Here is a 16,642-nt window from a genome sequence, read left to right on the forward strand (position 1 = left end):
GTAAGAAACGACCAGATTGCAAGCTGGCAGCTCAGGGCTGTTGGTGCTCCAAAAAGTGCTGCAGGAAAACCACCCTTCATGGTGACACTTTTTACAAAGGGATACAATGGTAAATACCAGCCTTTGACAGGGTATCATGCAAAGCAACCTCAGGCACAAAAGCTTATCCCAGCTGCTAAGCTACCTGGCGTGCCTTCTGGGAGAAGGTGTTCTCCAAGGAACCAAGAAGGAGAAACTGGAGGTGCAGGACACAGAAATATCAACATCAAGGAAGTTGAGAGTAGCAATGAAGCAGGGTATGTTGAAGCCCACTTTTATCTTGACCCCATCAGTACCTGGAAGTGAACCCTGCCAAGCAGCTCTGCTGTCACTCCTGGGAGTTTGGCATTTCTCTTTGCTGATGAGACCAATCTCTGCCTCGAGTCTTGCTGTACTGCATTGCATGAGCCTTTGCTCCAACTCCACCTCTCATCTCAGACTACCAGGGTCCTATCCCTCCTGTCCCAGCACCTTACTAGCTTTCACAGCACCAATGCAAGGGAGATGACAAAGAAAATGGACAAGTGGTTTGAGAAAGACTTTGTGAACAGGACAGACCTAGGCCTCTCTCCTCTCTCTCCTCTCTCCTCTCTCCTCTCTCCTCTCTCCTCTCTCCTCTCTCCTCTCTCCTCTCTCCTCTCTCCTCTCTCCTCTCTCCTCTCTCTCTTTTTTCCTCTGTAACTAGCTGTTTGCACTGTCTGTTACCCCACTGGTTTCCATCAAGTTACTCTGGCATGACAACCATAATTGGCAGTAGTAGATCCCCTTGGTTTAAATCCCAGGAGAAAAACTGATTTCCCTTGTCTATTTTGATTTCATCTTCTTCAATCTTCCCACATTATAACTCCAGCATTGTCAAGAAGAAAATGTAGCATAGGTAAGGCACTGCCTGCTGCTTTCCAACCATGTGCCACTTTGAACAAGCTTATGGTCAGAGGTGGTTGGACAGCTGATTGCTGGTACTCACTTGCATTTCCACGATTCCTGGCTCTTGAACAGAGGCCAGGGATTGTGCTTTAGATTGTTAAATCCTGGGAAAAAAACTATCACTGACACCAGGACCCATGAATGGTCACTAATAACTCCTGAAAAAAAGGAAAATTAATTAGTCAGTGTTTACCATTCCATCACTGCTTTTCTCAGTATTCTGAAATTTATCAGAATTTATCAGATCTTCAGTCAAGTACACAAGTACAGAGATATATTTTTTAATGGATAGTAAGTATCTCACTCTGTTATGCTGTCCTGTCCTTTCCATCCCAGATTGTGTCCCACCAAGGAAACCTCCAGGGAACCAGCCTGCCACAATGTAGCACCTTAGTGCTCACACTTTCCTGTCCTATCAATCGTGTGTGCTTTCTATAGGTAATAAGAGCAATTAATAATGTTTTGGTTACTTCAGGTGAGGCAAGACAGGACATGGAATGAGGAGATAACCAGCAAGCAGGATGGTTATGTGAACCTTTCAGCTGTGCAGTGAAGTCTCACAGAAGCAGAAGCAAAGAGCAGACCCCTCCCAACCTATGATTCTTCACAAGAGCAGCTACAGAGCCTGCCTTGTCCTGAAGTACAATACAAAAGATCTGCTGGAATAACTAGTTCAGTGCAGTGAGACTGTGACATGATCTTCCAGTTGTGAGTGAAGGTCAGGGGGACCCTTTGTGGGGCTCCAGCCAACTGCAGTGTGCCACCACCAATCACTACACGAGGACTCTAATTGGGGTGAGTGCTTGATGGGCTTTTATGTAAGGCACTCTGATGCACAGAAGGAGACAGCTGGAATTAGCCTGTCTTGTCAATGACTGCATATGAGAAGCCTGATTTTCACTCTGATACTCATGGAAAGGACTTCCATTACTGAACTCCTTAAAGCCTTATAATCTGGGAATGAAAAGACAGAGACAATAGCAGCCCTTTAAACTTAAGCCCTTAATGACCTCAGTAGCATATTTCTTTATGAGGCAAGTATTTTTATCAGTTTATGCAAAAAACACAAAGCAAACCAAACTTCAACAACAACAAAAAAAAATCCTATAGACTGTCAGGAACAAAACCATAAGACCTGATTTAGGAAACAGATTAAGGCACAAGACAAGCTGGGAATCTCCATTTTTTGTTGGTTTTTGAGACAAAAATGAAAGGCTTTAAAAATACATTACTGCACTACTTCAGATGAGAGCCACAACATGGAGCAGCTCTGGACCTGTAAGGCTGTTGTGAGTTAGACTTGTCAGGCAGTTAAGTGTGACCCAGCCACTCATTCACATCCTTCTCATAGCAGGAATGGGAAGAGAATGGGAAGGGCAAAAACCAGAAAACTCATGGGCTGATATAAAACTGTTTAAAAAGTAAAAAAAAAAAAAAAAAAAAAAAAAAAAAAAAAGCAAAACCAGGAAAAATATAAGTGAAGAGTAAAGCCCTCCATAATGGCTTGCCACTGATGGCCAGCCAGCCCGAGCAACAGGCAACAGCCTCTCTGGCCAACTTTTCCCCCTAACTTTGATTGCTGGGCATTGCACCATGTGGTACTGAACATCCCTTTGGTCAGCTGGGGTCAGCTCCTCCCAGCTCCCTGTGTACCCTCAGTCCATTTGCTGGGAGAACAGGAAAGAAGCAGAAAAGGCCTTGATGTTGAGCAGTGCTTAGCAATAACTAAAACATTTCTGTGTTATCAACATTGTCTTCATGGCAAATCCAAAACAGCAGCTGTGGTGAGGAGAATTGGAACTCTCTTTCAGCTAAAACCAGTACAATGGCTTTGATGGGGTAATGCAGGGCTGGCAGCACCTTTAACACCCAATTATAAACTAACCTTCCTTCACTTCAGAAAATGCTGGGCTAGGAGCCAAGGAAATGAATTGACTTTCTCAATATGTATTCCTTTTGCTTCTGATATTTGTAATCAGAGCTGCTGGTGATATGCTTGAATGGCTGCTGACAGGAATGACAGAGCGTCTCTGATTGCAGGAAGGTTATCAGTTGAGGCACCACCATCAAACGCTGAGCAGTGAATGCCTGCATCCAGCTGCCCTTCTAAGACTCTGTGTTTTCTCTCTCTCTCCCTCCCTTTTCAGTCATTTACCTTTCAGGCTGATTTCAGCAGCACTCTTCCTCCTTTTTCCTCCCTGAAAGGATATTTTGGAAGTATGGCTGATTGTTGTCAGTTGTAATTCTTCAAAAATGTAAATGTGCTTCAGAGAAAAGGAAATATGGTATATGTGACTCATCCATACTTCAGGCAAATTCTCTAGTTGAAGGGAAAATAAAAAGACGTGCCCTGAAAAAAAAAAGTTTTAAGACCGGAATAACGAAGTTAAACAGGAAGACATATTGAATACAGTCAACAGGCTTCAGAAGCAGCAAACATCTGATACACAAGAAAGTAACAATAGACTAAGAAATTAATTATTCCAGATGTATTGTGTATCCTGCACGCAAGTGGAATAGCAGACCTCCACTTAGAGATAAGTACAGCCTATTTTGGTTTGCCTGGAGACAGGCACCCTTCTTATGCCCACACAGTGAGAAGCACTTGGCCCCACACAGCTCCATCGATTGCCTGCCACGCAGCCAGGGCATCAGCATCTACCTCTCTACCAGGAACCCTCTCGCTTGGAAACAATCATATGCTGCTGTGCCCTTTCCTTTCTGCCTCTCCAGTGTCCTCTTGACAAGTCACTGAACTCAGACAGGACAGCTTTAAAGGGCCACAAGTTCTGTGTGTGCAGAACATGTGGGACAAATCCTTGTCATCCTTCTGCTGCTGCTCATGAGCAAGGCTTGCAGTCCTGTGAAACAATGGCACTGTGACAGTGCCTACCCTGCAATGACAGCTCACACACTTCACTCCCCACTCCTGGCCATCCTGAGGACAGCAGCTGATGGAGCTCACTCATCCTCGGCTCCTGGGCAGCTGCTCTTTGCGTGGAGGTGATCGCTCTGCTGGTTTGTACAGTATTTAGTACTGTGTTACATGAAAGACAGGGTCTGGGTGCATGATTCTACATGCCAGAGCATAAACAGAATCTCAGGTACTATAGAGGAACTCGCACCAGGCTCTGCTGTCATGAGCAAGGGTGAAGGCAAAATAATCCCAAAGCAATACTGTACTTCATGTTTCGGATCCCAACACAGACATCTACAATCCACAATTTAACATCTCTGCAATGACCTAATGCATAGCAATTGCTGGTGGACTGGAAGTGTTTCCATGGTAGACTGGCTTTGCTACAAAAAAGCATAACAGGTGACTGCCTAGAGCAGCAAAATATTAGGAGCTGCACAAGGTCAGTGCAGTGTGTAAACAGTGGCAGGTTTGGAAAACTGGATGCTCCCCACTCATGCTGCTGATCCCAGTGTTGAATGCTCCGCTTGCACACACCTCTCCACAGCCCAAAAGCTGCAGTGGTGATGATGAGCTTTCATGTTGCACAAGGATGTAGTAAATAATTACACAGAAGGGCCCATATCACTGAGCATTAACAGACAAATCTGGACTGGGTTTTGAACAAATGTTCATTGTTCTCCTTTCAGGTAAAGGACAGTCTGAGCAACAAGTTCAAATCTTCTGAAATTAGTGCCCAGGCCTGGTTTTTTTTTTTTTTTTTTTTCAATATTGATCAATCTCCAGCTTTTGCTCTATTTTTAAAGTTTATTTTATAATTTATTTTTCCCTTGGAGAAGCACAAAAGTAATCTCTCATTACCACACATTATAAAGACAAGCTTCATAAGTCTGGGGCATTCAAAGAAGGTCTGACACAATGACAGTGTCAGGGAGGAATCTTCCCTAGGAAACCCCCTGCCTGATCATGCTGTCATTCATAGCACTGCTGGTAACCCACCAAGAAAAGCTTTTCCTACTGAGTCACTGATCTGATCTGGCATGGGGAGTTAGTTTCAGTGCTCAGGGTGCCCTCACTGACTCCTTGTGCAGTCTTTCCCCAGGGGCAGACTGGCAAAAATAATTTGGAGCTTGGTCAGAAGCCAGGAAAAGCTGTTGGATGGCTGTCAGATTAAAGTGGATGCAGCTCTTTATTAGTGAGTGATTTCTGCTTTTTTCCTTATTGTAAATCTTTTCTCTCTACCTGGGGATGCCTGCGGGTCCCAGCAGCAGGGCTGCCAAAGGGGTGTGGCTGGGACCTAAGGGTACAAAGGAGGGATGGAGTGCTGAGGCCAGGGTGGACAGCTCTGGAGACACCCCTGAAAATGCTCCCAAACTATAACACCCAGGGAAATACACTGGAACACAATTTTGAGAGCAGAAGGTAACAACTATCCAGGAAGAGCATGCAAAATGCAGTGAGAAAAAAAAAAAAAGAGAGAACAGATCCAGACAGCTGCTGTGTCACTGGCACAGGCTTCACTGACTGTGTCTATTCCCAAAGGATGGCTCTGGCAGCTCTGTGCAAGCACTGTGCAGGGTGGTGTGCCCGGGCCAGGGGTCAGCTGCCATGGCAGCAGCTTTCAGCAGCTGCTGGGAAAAGTCACCCTGCCCTCAGCAACCACCAGATTGCCTCATGTACCATTCATGCACCTCACTCTACATTTTGCTGCCCATGTTTCCTCAAGAGTCTCTGAGAGGAAAGTGAAGGCATTGCCATGGTTTAACCCCAGCTGGCAATGAAGTACCATGCAGTCACAGGACAGGCAGCTGAAAGGAAAAGTGGGTGCTGCCCTCCAGCTAGAACAGGAATAGCTGGCTTCCCACCTCCAGGCACAGCTGCTTCTCCCTTTTATCCTATGGCTTCCCCAGGTCTTGCATCTCTCCCTTAATTCAGGTAAGTATTCCTAGTTAGGGGAAAGCTTGAAGGGGGACCACATGAATTCAAAGAACATAAAGGTAAAATCTGTGCTGCCTGGTCATGAGTTTTCATCCTGTCCTAATTTCATCTGGGATAGTGTCAATTTTATTCCTAGTAGCTGATATAGTGCTGTGATTTTGGTTCAGGATGAGAAAAACGTTAGTAACACACTGATGTTTTTGTTGTTGTTGAGTACTGCTTCCTCTAAGTCAAAGACTTTTCAGTTTCCCTTACTCTTCCAATCAGCAGGTCCACAGGAAGTGGGAGGGAGCATGGCTATGACAGGTGATCCAGGCATATTTTGTAAACTTAGTGCTGGGTTAACAGCAACAAAAGTAAATCTGGCTTTAGGAATTATTGGGAAAAATACAGAGAATAAAACAGGAAAAAAACCCCAAACATCATTATGTTGGCACAGTTTTAGGGACCCAAAGCACTTTTTTTTCCTCTTGAGGGGCTAAAAGAGATCAGTGAGGTCACTAGGGGGGATTACAAAAATGTACTATGTCAGACTTAAAAATAATCTGAAAACCATTCAATACTAGAAGAGAGGAGCATTGAATGCTCTTGCTCCAACCTTATTCCTCCACCTGTCACTGCCTATGGCACAGTCAGAAAACAAATCATGGGGCAGAGGGACCCAAGGCCTGAACCTGTACTGGTTCTGATCTCCTTACTTTGGTGCACCACTAGCAAGCAATGGCTTTTGGTTACTAACCCAGCCAGGACAGGCAAGTGTCAGAGGTACATAGGGATACACATTCCTGTCAGTGTAGACTGGGGATAGAACACCACATTCTTTTAATTCACACAGGCAGGAGTGGTGGAGCAGGTTATGCAGGATTCTGCTCTCACCCCTGGAAATGTGCTGACACTCATGAATTCCTCTGCCAAGAGACCTGAAATGAATCTGGAGGTGCAAGGCATCAGCAGATTATACCCAGAGGGTTTCTGAATTACTTGTTCTGTTTCATTCCTACTCTTTCCTGTTTGGCAAATTCATTCCAGCTCCGAAAGGTCAGGAAGCCATGCAATGTTATGTTTCTCTAATTGACCACTTAACTTGTGTGTTCAGGCCCCCCAATTCTTTGGACATGGCCAGGAGTGTCAGGCTGATTTTTAACTGGAACATCATGTCCAGAACTGGGAAGCTTCCAGCTCTGCTACTTTTGGCTCTCCAAGTAGCTGAGGAGCGTCAGCCTGGTCAGGCTACTTGGAAACAGGAATGCCTTTGTTTCCAGATTGTGCTGGTGGCAGTTGAATGTGGTTTATTAAAAACGAATATTTAAAGTCATAGGTGGCTGCAAAAAACTTGCCTTCTTCATTATACTTCCTCCAGATCCAAGTTTTCCTGAGTCCCCTCTCTTCTTTGGGCAAAATCAGACCTGGGTGCCTCCAGAAATTGCATGTGGAAACCTCTCACCCTTTGTGCCCTTCCTGACCCCTGGTCCCACAAAAAAACAGTACTCCTTTGACTTTTCACCTCCACGTTCCTGCTTTTTCCTCCATACCCACTGCTGGCAAGGGTGGGCTTTAAAAACACACATGACACCAGAATACTTCCTGGAGAGATTGGTTTGGTTTAGGAATCTGTCTGGAAAAAGAAGTAGCATGCTGATAGAGTCTTTTTTTAACTCTCTTTCTCTTTTTCTGTCATGCTATTTGATATTTTTGTGAAGTGACAGTTTCCAGAATTATGTACAAGAATCTCAGCTCTTATTTTGAAAAACACAGTGAGCTGTTACCCTCATAACTATAAAAAGTGTAGCTTGTATCTTCAAAACTAGGTGTGAAATGACATCTTAGACTTCTAATTCTTGAAATATTATTGCCTTGAAGACAAAATGATGATATTAGCAGTTATAGAAAGGATTCTGGTTATAATTTTGAATATACAGAATCAGTAGTGCTGTCTTTTGGTTTTCATGAGCACTGAGGATGGAGGGCACTGAAAATAATTTCAGACATCCTGGGGCACAAAGCAGAACAGACTCTCCTCTGACTTATTAGCTGCTAGGACAGTATCTTCCTGCATGAATGTACATTCCTGAATGAACAACATACATTGAACCTAAGTGTTTTATTTTGTACCTTGAACAACAATCAGAATGTGTATTTTGTTGCTAGGAGAAAATAAACCTCACAATGCTTTTATTGAAAAGCTGATACAGGACTAAGCAGGACATCTTGGGTTACTGAATTCAGTCTGACAGGTGCCATTTGTCACTTTGGTAAATTGACACCATTATTTTTTAAATTATCTGAGCTTCTCCCTAGTCACTTGCTCTGAAAAATACCCCAGAATGTTTTTTTCCCAGATGATTTGACAGCTTGCTCATATGCAGCCTCTTTTTAACTGTGTCACAGTCATTTGATCTTGCACCATCTTTGTCCTTTAATCTTCATAAAACTTATTCTGTAGTGTGACTATTTGTAGATAACAGGAAAATGTCTTCTAAGCCTTTAAAAAAAAAAAAATTATTTTACTGTCTCTGTGTATCTTCTCATCTAACCCTCTCTTCCCTCCCTACCTACCTCATCATCTTGCCTTTTTCTTCACCATGGTTGGCTGGAATTCCATATAATGTCTCCAGAAGAGGGGTTTGGTTTTTTTCCTGTGTTGACAATCAACATTCTTCAAATGTTGATTGCAGCACATTCAAGTTCTGGGGTTTTTAGGATGGGGAAAACAAAGTAATCCCGGTTGACAACACTCAGATATTTGATAGTTCAGTGGTGTAGTGAAGCAAAGTAGAAGAGAAGAAGCAATAATTTCAGATTCCAAATCATCCATCTGTAAAAGGACTTCAGGAATTTTTAAAACCTAAGTCCCACCCAACAGTCAATGAAATGTATGGATAATGTAGCACAGTCTTTGTCAGCCAGGATAGTGCCTGATTTTACACAGTACCTTACAGAGCTAGAGTACTTTAAATAGCCTCACTTCCCAGATGGCTGAATTTTGTAGATTACACCTATAATTAGCAGTAAGAGGCTAGGGAATGCTTCCCATAGGGTCTGTCTTCTCAGAGGGACTTTACCCAGCTATGCTGAGATGTGCCTAATACACCTCTGTAGGATTGTCTGTGAGAAACAAATTCCATTTGCTCTTCTTTCTGCACACTCAAGCCCATATCACTCGTCTCCTGCTAGAAGGGTGCCCAGCCTGACAGTTCAAGGGCCCTGTGATCCATCCCTGCCATGTATTACACGGGGAAAAGCAGCAAACATGTGGATGGTTTTGTAAACCAGTCATGAAGATATTCACTCCTTGGGGAAGGAGGAAAGAGGCAGACTGGATACTGGATCCCATGTTTTATGATGTGTGGTGGTTAATATTAAAAAGCAAAACATGGAACATGGACCACCTCTATGTTTTCTCTGCCAAGCACTGTAAGAGTGTTTGCAGAGACTTGCAAAGACTTTTGTTGTTCTGTGGATCTGCTTCTAAGTTATCAGAAATTTTTAAAAAAGAGTTTGTAATACACCGTTTCACCTGTCCTATGTTTTCCTGTCAAATATAAAAAGAGAGAACTGTTTACCCTTAGAAGTATTTTGGCTAGACTAAGAATACAGTACTCCAATGCACTCATCACCAAGGCAAGAAGATATGCCTGCTTTTACAGGCAATTCATACAGTCTTATTAATGTGCTTTGGTTTGCAATGGATTTCAGATTAGGCAGAAAAAACCTCAAACCCCACAGATTAATTACATCCAAACAGTGCTCAGCTATGGTAAATCAGCCTGGACTCTTTGACTTTATTGAAAGTACAAGAGTTCACAAGGGTACAGATGTGAACTTAGAGACTGAAAAAATCCTAGATTACTTTCCTCTTATTACAAATTTACTGGAATCACCTAGATTTCCCTCTGAAAGCAGGGCCTCTCCACAGACAGTAACAGATCATCAGTCAGCAACAAAGCTTCCCATCCATCTGTTAACTTTCCAGAGGAGCTGAGAGGAAGCACTAAGTATGACTTGTACACTTGGTGGTGTACAACTCACTTAATTTAAACTCTCTGGATCTACTGGGTTGCACAGCACAAGCACCCAAAATGTGTGTGCTGGTCTGTGCAAAGGGGTGTTTTGGGCAATCAGTAAAAATTGACATTGGGAAGCATCTGAGTAAGCATATGAGAAAGATTACAGTGTGTAATTCCCAGAAGGACTTAATATATGTGGGATGAAGAATAATTTGTATTTTACTTGCTTATAAAGCAGTCTTAGATGTCTGAGAGCAGGAAATTTGGGTAAAGTAGACCTTGAGTATTGATGAAAACAGTTACTTGTACAGCTTTCCCCACTGTTTTGTCAGAAGCCAAGGATAAGCAGAAGTCATACAACAATTTCTGCTTTTAACACTGGGTGTTAAACACTCCTTTGATAGTTGAAGATTTCCATTTGGAGAAAACAAACAAATTTGCTGACTTTGTTGAGCAGTGACTTTTTTGTGAACCACTAAAGGCCCAATGCTCTTTAGTTAGGCAAGGCTGCCCAATGCAAGAGATACATAGGTAAGTGCCTGTTCCTAGAGGGGAGAAGTTTGTGTGAGGATGTGTTTGAGACAGTATTGGTGCTGTGCCGAGCCATTGCTGCCCAGTTGCAGGGTTCAGACCCCATCAGATTCCTTCTGGCCCAAAGTGCCCTTCTCTGCAGAGGGAAGTTCAGTGCCTGGAAATGTCAGTACAGCAAAACAGGGCAGCACTGTAGCTCCTTCCTACCCACCACTGAATCTTGGGAATTCCTCTGCATCTGCTCCCTGCAACTCTCCCGGAGAGTGGCCATGGGTGCAAACACATGATAACTCATGAGACGCTACATGGTGCAGAAAACAAATGGAAAACTTCAACCTGCCATGGAGAAAAAGAGGTTTTGCTTATAGGGCAAACACATGGATCTTGTTGAAGGTTGGGTTATGGGGATCCTGTGTATCTTTTCAATGCAGATTAAACTGCTTTTCAAAGGTTCATCTGAAAACTAACAGACTTAACTGCATTTTCTGCATATTTTATTCTGAAGTTTGGCTGTCCTGATAAGAAGAGAGAAATTATGTTTAAACAAGCAAAAATAAAACCTGTTTTTCTAGATGAAGTTGTGTTAGCCAATATCAATAGCAGTAACTTCTATACAACATCAAGAACAGTAACTCCTATATTCCTAATTTAGCACTGACATTTCATGACAAGAAATGCTTTTAGTACTTATTTTCATGCTTCAATATGCAGGTGTGTTAAGTGGTTTTCCATAACCCTTATTTCACATGGTTTTTTCCACTAAGACGGTTTTTTCCACTAAGACAATTATTTCCACCTGTGCATTTAGTAATGTGTCCTTAAATTTTGCATATTACCATCTCTCTTTCCAGTTTTTCCTGGAGACAGGTGAAGAGTAAAGATCACATTTGTCTTCAGAAAATGATGGAAAAAAAAAATTAAGGAAAATTTGTACAATTGTCTCTCACCAAGACTTCAATTTTCAGGAAAAAAAAAAAAAAAAAAAAGAAAAAAAAGAAAAAAAAAGAAAAAAAAAAGAAAGAAAAAGTAGATCCACTTGTTAACAAATATTTGATAAAGGGAAAATGGAAAAGAGTAACAGCCAGAATGGATTTGTTAAGAACAAAACATTATGTCCCACTGGTAGAATTTCCTTCCTATAGTGGGTAACAGGCCTTTAATACCTAGAGGAGAAGAAGTAGGAGTCACTTATCTTCATGTTGTTATGTTCCTGTCCCTGGTTCACATGACATTTTCATAAGCCAGGTGGAGTGTTGATGAAGCAAGTGCAGGTTGTGTGCAAGCTCACAGCTACACTCAGTGACCACATATCCTGTTTCACAGTTGGAGTAGAAAGACAAATGAGGTTTTGTTGGTATCTATCCTGGAGCTCCTCCTCCTGTGTGCTGGCTTCACACAACATCTAGAGGTCTGAACACAGCAGGAGCTGACTACATCTTCAGAAGACACTGGAAGAGTCCACAAGTAAGGCAGGATTAGAATTTGAGATGATCTTACAAGTGTTATGCAAGATTTTATAGACAGGAGTGTCATCTGCAGGTTGTACCAAATGACCTCTCAGTTCTGCATGGCATTTGTGAGGCCCCCATAATTGATTCCTATAGAAGGAAGAATGACAAAAATGATCTATTAAAAGAAACTTGTAAGAGTAAAAGGTCCGAAATAGCTTGCCAAGGGAGATCCATACCAAATTCCTACTTGATCATTTTAGGGAGAAATTAGACAAATATTTAAAAAATTACTTTAGTAAAAATGTTACTGCCATGGCATAGACAGATGAACTAGAGGAGCTCTTTAAGTCACAGGTCACATTTTTTTTTCTCTTTTCACTCTTTTCCTTGGTACCCAGATTCTCTCTCCTGGGGAAAAACAGACTCAAAAAATGCTGTTTGATCACCTATTTTCTAAATACAGTGCAATTTTAGCAGTCATACACAAAGTAAGATTTCATGTTACCAAATTGCCAAATATCTACCTGGTTTTTAAACTCAGTGACTAATCCACATTAGATAAAAAATAGGTCACTTGATTGCTCTGGCACCAGTTTATAAAGGGTTTTCTTATTAGGTGCCAAAGAAATAGTAAGTGCATACAAATTCAGAATGTTGTGACACAGTACCCACATATTAGCCACCCACACACCCCCATCCTTTAAAAGCTGTATTGCCCCTCTGGATACTTGTGCTGATTTTGCAGTTTGTAACATGATGTCTGGCTTCCTTTTTCACAAAGTATCTGCCAAAGAACTTCTAAGGGAGCCTTTGAGCCTTTAGAAGGCAGCTTCTTTTTTTTTTTTTTTTTTTTTCCCCTCTTATTTTATACCCTTTGTGATACTAAATAAATCCTCAGAGAAAGTTCTTAGTGAAAGCAGAAAGTCAGAGGTAGAGCTCCCTTTGGTAATTTGCAATGCCTGATTTTTGCAAAACAGAGTCAGATGCTGAAGAAGCAGGTTTCCAGGTTCAGGTTGACAGGTCAACTGCATTGCTATGTTCAGCTTTTCTCTTTATCAACTCATGGCTCAGAGACTGGAGGGGCAAAGATGATAAAATAAGCAGGGTAAAAGAGAGATCAGCCATGACAGAGGTGAGACTGACAACCTCTCAATAAGTATGGAAACAATCACTGAGGAAAATCAGTACACTGAGCCAGTCCAGGGAAGTTACTGAGACAAGGTGTCAAATAAGTTTGATACCCGAGATTTGATCTGGTGGAAGGAATTCAACCAGACAGAAGGGAGCACACCTGAGTAGCAAGTCAAACAAAGCTTCTGAATTCTTAAAAAAGTCCTAAAACCCTGTAGTGTTTGGAACATCAAACTGCTCCACTCAAGAGAAAAGGCTCTGCTGTCAACTGTATTAAAAAAGAATACAGACCCCACAAAAACTAATAGTAGGTTTTCTAAATCTCAATCTAGATCAGAATTCTCAGTCCTCCAAAGAACAAGCTAATTTAACATAGTAATTTTCACTAGCCCATTACTTGCAAAATGATTGAAGGTATGAACTCAAATGAAGACTAAGGCACAGTTTGTGGCTATAAACTGAATTTTACACTACAGTCAATTCTAACAAGTAGAGGACACTGCACTACTTACTGTGTAAGGCTGCAAAGGTGACCCATGCAGTCTGTGAAACAGCAGGTTCTCTCTGTAAGCATCTTGTGTCTGAGCAAGACAGTCACTTGTGTCTCTAGGAAATGTCTCAGCAGCAGGGCTTCCTGCCTCAGGAATAAATTTCATCAGCAGGGAATAAATTTCATCAGTCCAAGGGAAATTCCCACTGTCCTGTGTTATGTCATTGGAGAGGTGTGTTGTGGTAGTCCTTGGACCAGGAACAGCAGCTTCAGTGCAGGCTGTGTGATACCAGGCCACATGGCTGGTCTGGCATAGTGCTGGTGGCAGCACAGCTTGGAGCAGGAGGCAGGACTAGCTGATGTCTAGTGGTACATTCCTCTGAGATTCATGTGATTCTATAACTTTTATCCAAAAGAACTGCTTTTGGGTCTGCTGTGAACGAACAATACAATGCAGTTTGATTTTTGCTTCCCTCAGATATACATATATTTCCAGCAGTCTCTCAATTATAAAAGTCAATTTCACAGTCAGTAAATGGTTCATTTATTGATTCTCATCTACTAAATTCAAGCAGCTCTGCAAACAACAATATACTGGAGATGTATTGAAGAATGAAAGAAATAACTCACATTTGAGGGATAAAAGAAATAACTCACTTTTTTTTTTCCCTATACAAAACTACAAACTGACAGCCTCTTTTTGGTATTGGAGCTATAATTTCAAATGTCAAAAACCTTTGACATGCCTCATAGATTACAACTTTGGAGAGCCCTACTTCTGTTTAAAAGCTGAAATTAAAGGACTTTTACTTATTTTGAAGTGTAATTTCAGCAAACTCTTTAGGCTGCAATATTTAATCTATTTCTCTGAGGCTTGCATTACTTATGCTGCCAAAGAGTTCTTAGCAGAAGCCAATTTCCATTGAAATTCTGCACCTACACTCAAAATGTAAATAGAAAGGAGAAATATTTAAAAGTATAATTAATCAAAAGCCCATATCAGGACCTTGACTTCTAAAGGGTAAAAGAATGCTTGCAACCAAAAGATAGGTTTGAGCTCTTCTTGTTGCAAAACCAAGTTCCTGGGATTAAGGTCCTGGTGATTCTCCAACAGCAATGCCAAGGACAAGAAACAGATGACTTCTCCTGGCTGGGTTTTCATCCCTGCAGAGATGGGTTTCCATCTCTGCAAAGTCTGCACAACAGACAGCTAGGCTGTAGTCTGCACCATTACCTACCAAACCATATCTCATTTCACCTACAGTTGCTGCAAAAGCCACAATGAACAGCTGGATTCATACTAAAGACTCACTTGTTTTTATCATTTCTCTCCACTATAGGAATGCCTTCTGGAGAAATGGCCCATGCGCCCTGCACTGCCCTGTTGATCAAAGGCACCACAGCTGTCCCAGGGGCAATAGCTTAAAATTGCCTCAAGTCTCAGCAAAGGTTCAGCTTCAAGAAAGTGACAGTAGCAGGGGGAATTGGGCATATTTACAAACAAAGCAAAAGTAACTCATTATGAAAGTCAAAATTAATTGCCAATCATTGCACATTTTTGTAGCATGGATTTGTACATTTACTGAAAGCCTCTTCATGTGCATTCTGCTCTTTTAATAAAGAGGTGTGAAAGTGTGTCTTCCTCAGAAGATTTAAAAAGGATATGAAGATTTTGATAGTTAAGTATTTGGTAATCAGATCAGGCCACTAGTTTATTTGCTTTTCTCTAACTGTTCTAGTAAACTCCCTGGTGCTTCTTCTCCATATTGGTATAGTTTTGCTCCTTAATCTCCTCCTCCCTTGCAGAGAAGAGATCTCACAATAAAAAGACACTGGAATTTTCTGTAGTATACTCTGGATTTCCTTCTATTTGTCTGTTTATGAAAAACTCTTATAGTCACTTAAAAAGCTATCTCTGGAAGAGAATGTTTGAGATAAAACTTAATTAAGCCCAACTGTAATGATGAATAATTAAAACTACTGTACCTCCAGAGGTCTGGCATGGAGGAATCTATGTTTTGCATAATTTTTGTAATTTCTGAAAGTTAATCATACTGATTTTTTTAAAAAGTAGCTACAGACATATTCACTCCACTGTCTGTTAGCCTTAGGGAATCCAGCAAACAGAATAGAAATGTCTTTTCTCACAGATAGCCTACTGAAGTCAGCAGTCTGTTAGGAGATAGATGCTGCATCTAGATTTCCTGCACACTACTCTGAAAGTTTTTCCTCCACATTTCTTCAGAGCTGTCCTAAAATGCTCAGAACTCTTTAGCCTCCTGCTTAAGCTGACTTCATCAAACTTTAACTGTCTCATGTGGGAAAGGCAAGGGCATCCATCCATGGGAGTATGAAGAGATGGAGCAACTGTTGTCAAAGTAGGAAGTCTTCAGTGATTGTAGTGGATACTGGAACATGCTCCATGAGTGATTTTGAATAGGAAAAATCTCAAGAAGAATGACTTTCCAGATACCATGAAGGCTGAAATTCTCTGTACGCAGTGACTATTCCTGTGGGACTTCTAAATGACAAAGGAACTGGTGGTAATTGGCTATCACTGTTCACCTTCAAGCCCCCACAGTGTGCCCATCATACTGTGGTGTGGGTGACTGATAGTCCCTAGCATCCTGAAGTTACAGAACTTAGCTTCTGTGAAATGGATGGAGTGACTGATTAGAAATCTTAGTATTACTCTGGAAATTGGACCAGTTTGGTGGAAAAAAAAAAATAACAATATTTTGCAGTGAGTGATTATGCAAGCAAGAGTGCAAATAAAATAGTAATTACTCTTTTATCAGATGATAAGCCAGAGGTGGAGTTATATATGACCTGTCTTCCTACATACTGTTTGCTTCTTGGTTCAAGTTTCACATAAGGACTGACAAAACTGATGAAGAATTTCAAAACAAGGATGGTATAGGTGTTTTGCAACTCTTGTGAGCATATTGGGGCAGTTTCTGTAAAGATCAGTGCAAGTTCAGAAGCACACAGCTTGTTCAGAGCAGCAACCATCAAGATGTTTCCAGCTGGACCCTGGTACCTGTTTCCAGGGAGGTCTATCACAGCTTCATAATTTCGAAGTACAGGAAGCCACTGGAAAAAGGTAATTTGATTTGTTTGAATGCAAAGATATGCAGACTAATGGGCCAGTGACTGGAGGGAGAAGGCAGGGCTGCAGATGGGGGGAAAGGGGTTAGGGACAGCTGGTAGA

At 41.7% G+C, this 16,642-nt stretch overlaps 1 protein-coding gene across 21 annotated transcripts in view; it reads right to left on the reverse strand.

The window, feature by feature from the left end:
- The window catches only part of LOC144245975 (centrosomal P4.1-associated protein-like), an 81,570-nt gene that overhangs the window by 16,143 nt on the left and 48,785 nt on the right, over positions 1–16,642 (reverse strand). For 16 of the 21 annotated variants that reach the window (XR_014954335.1, XR_014954312.1, XR_014954332.1 and 13 more), the window contains 3 exons: positions 13,454–13,861; positions 3,122–11,807; positions 1,007–1,124 (listed from right to left, as the gene is read on the reverse strand). The gene's annotated coding sequence lies outside the window, so the exon portion shown is untranslated. Of the gene's footprint in view, positions 1–1,006; positions 1,125–3,121; positions 11,808–13,453; positions 13,865–16,642 lie in introns of all 21 variants that reach the window. The other 5 variants (XR_014954336.1, XR_014954313.1, XR_014954337.1 and 2 more) reach the window with 3 other exon arrangements.

The sequence above is a fragment of the Lonchura striata genome, chromosome 3, assembly GCF_050655825.1.
Source record: "Lonchura striata isolate lonStrDom1 chromosome 3, ASM5065582v1, whole genome shotgun sequence".
NCBI lineage: Eukaryota > Metazoa > Chordata > Aves > Passeriformes > Estrildidae > Lonchura > Lonchura striata.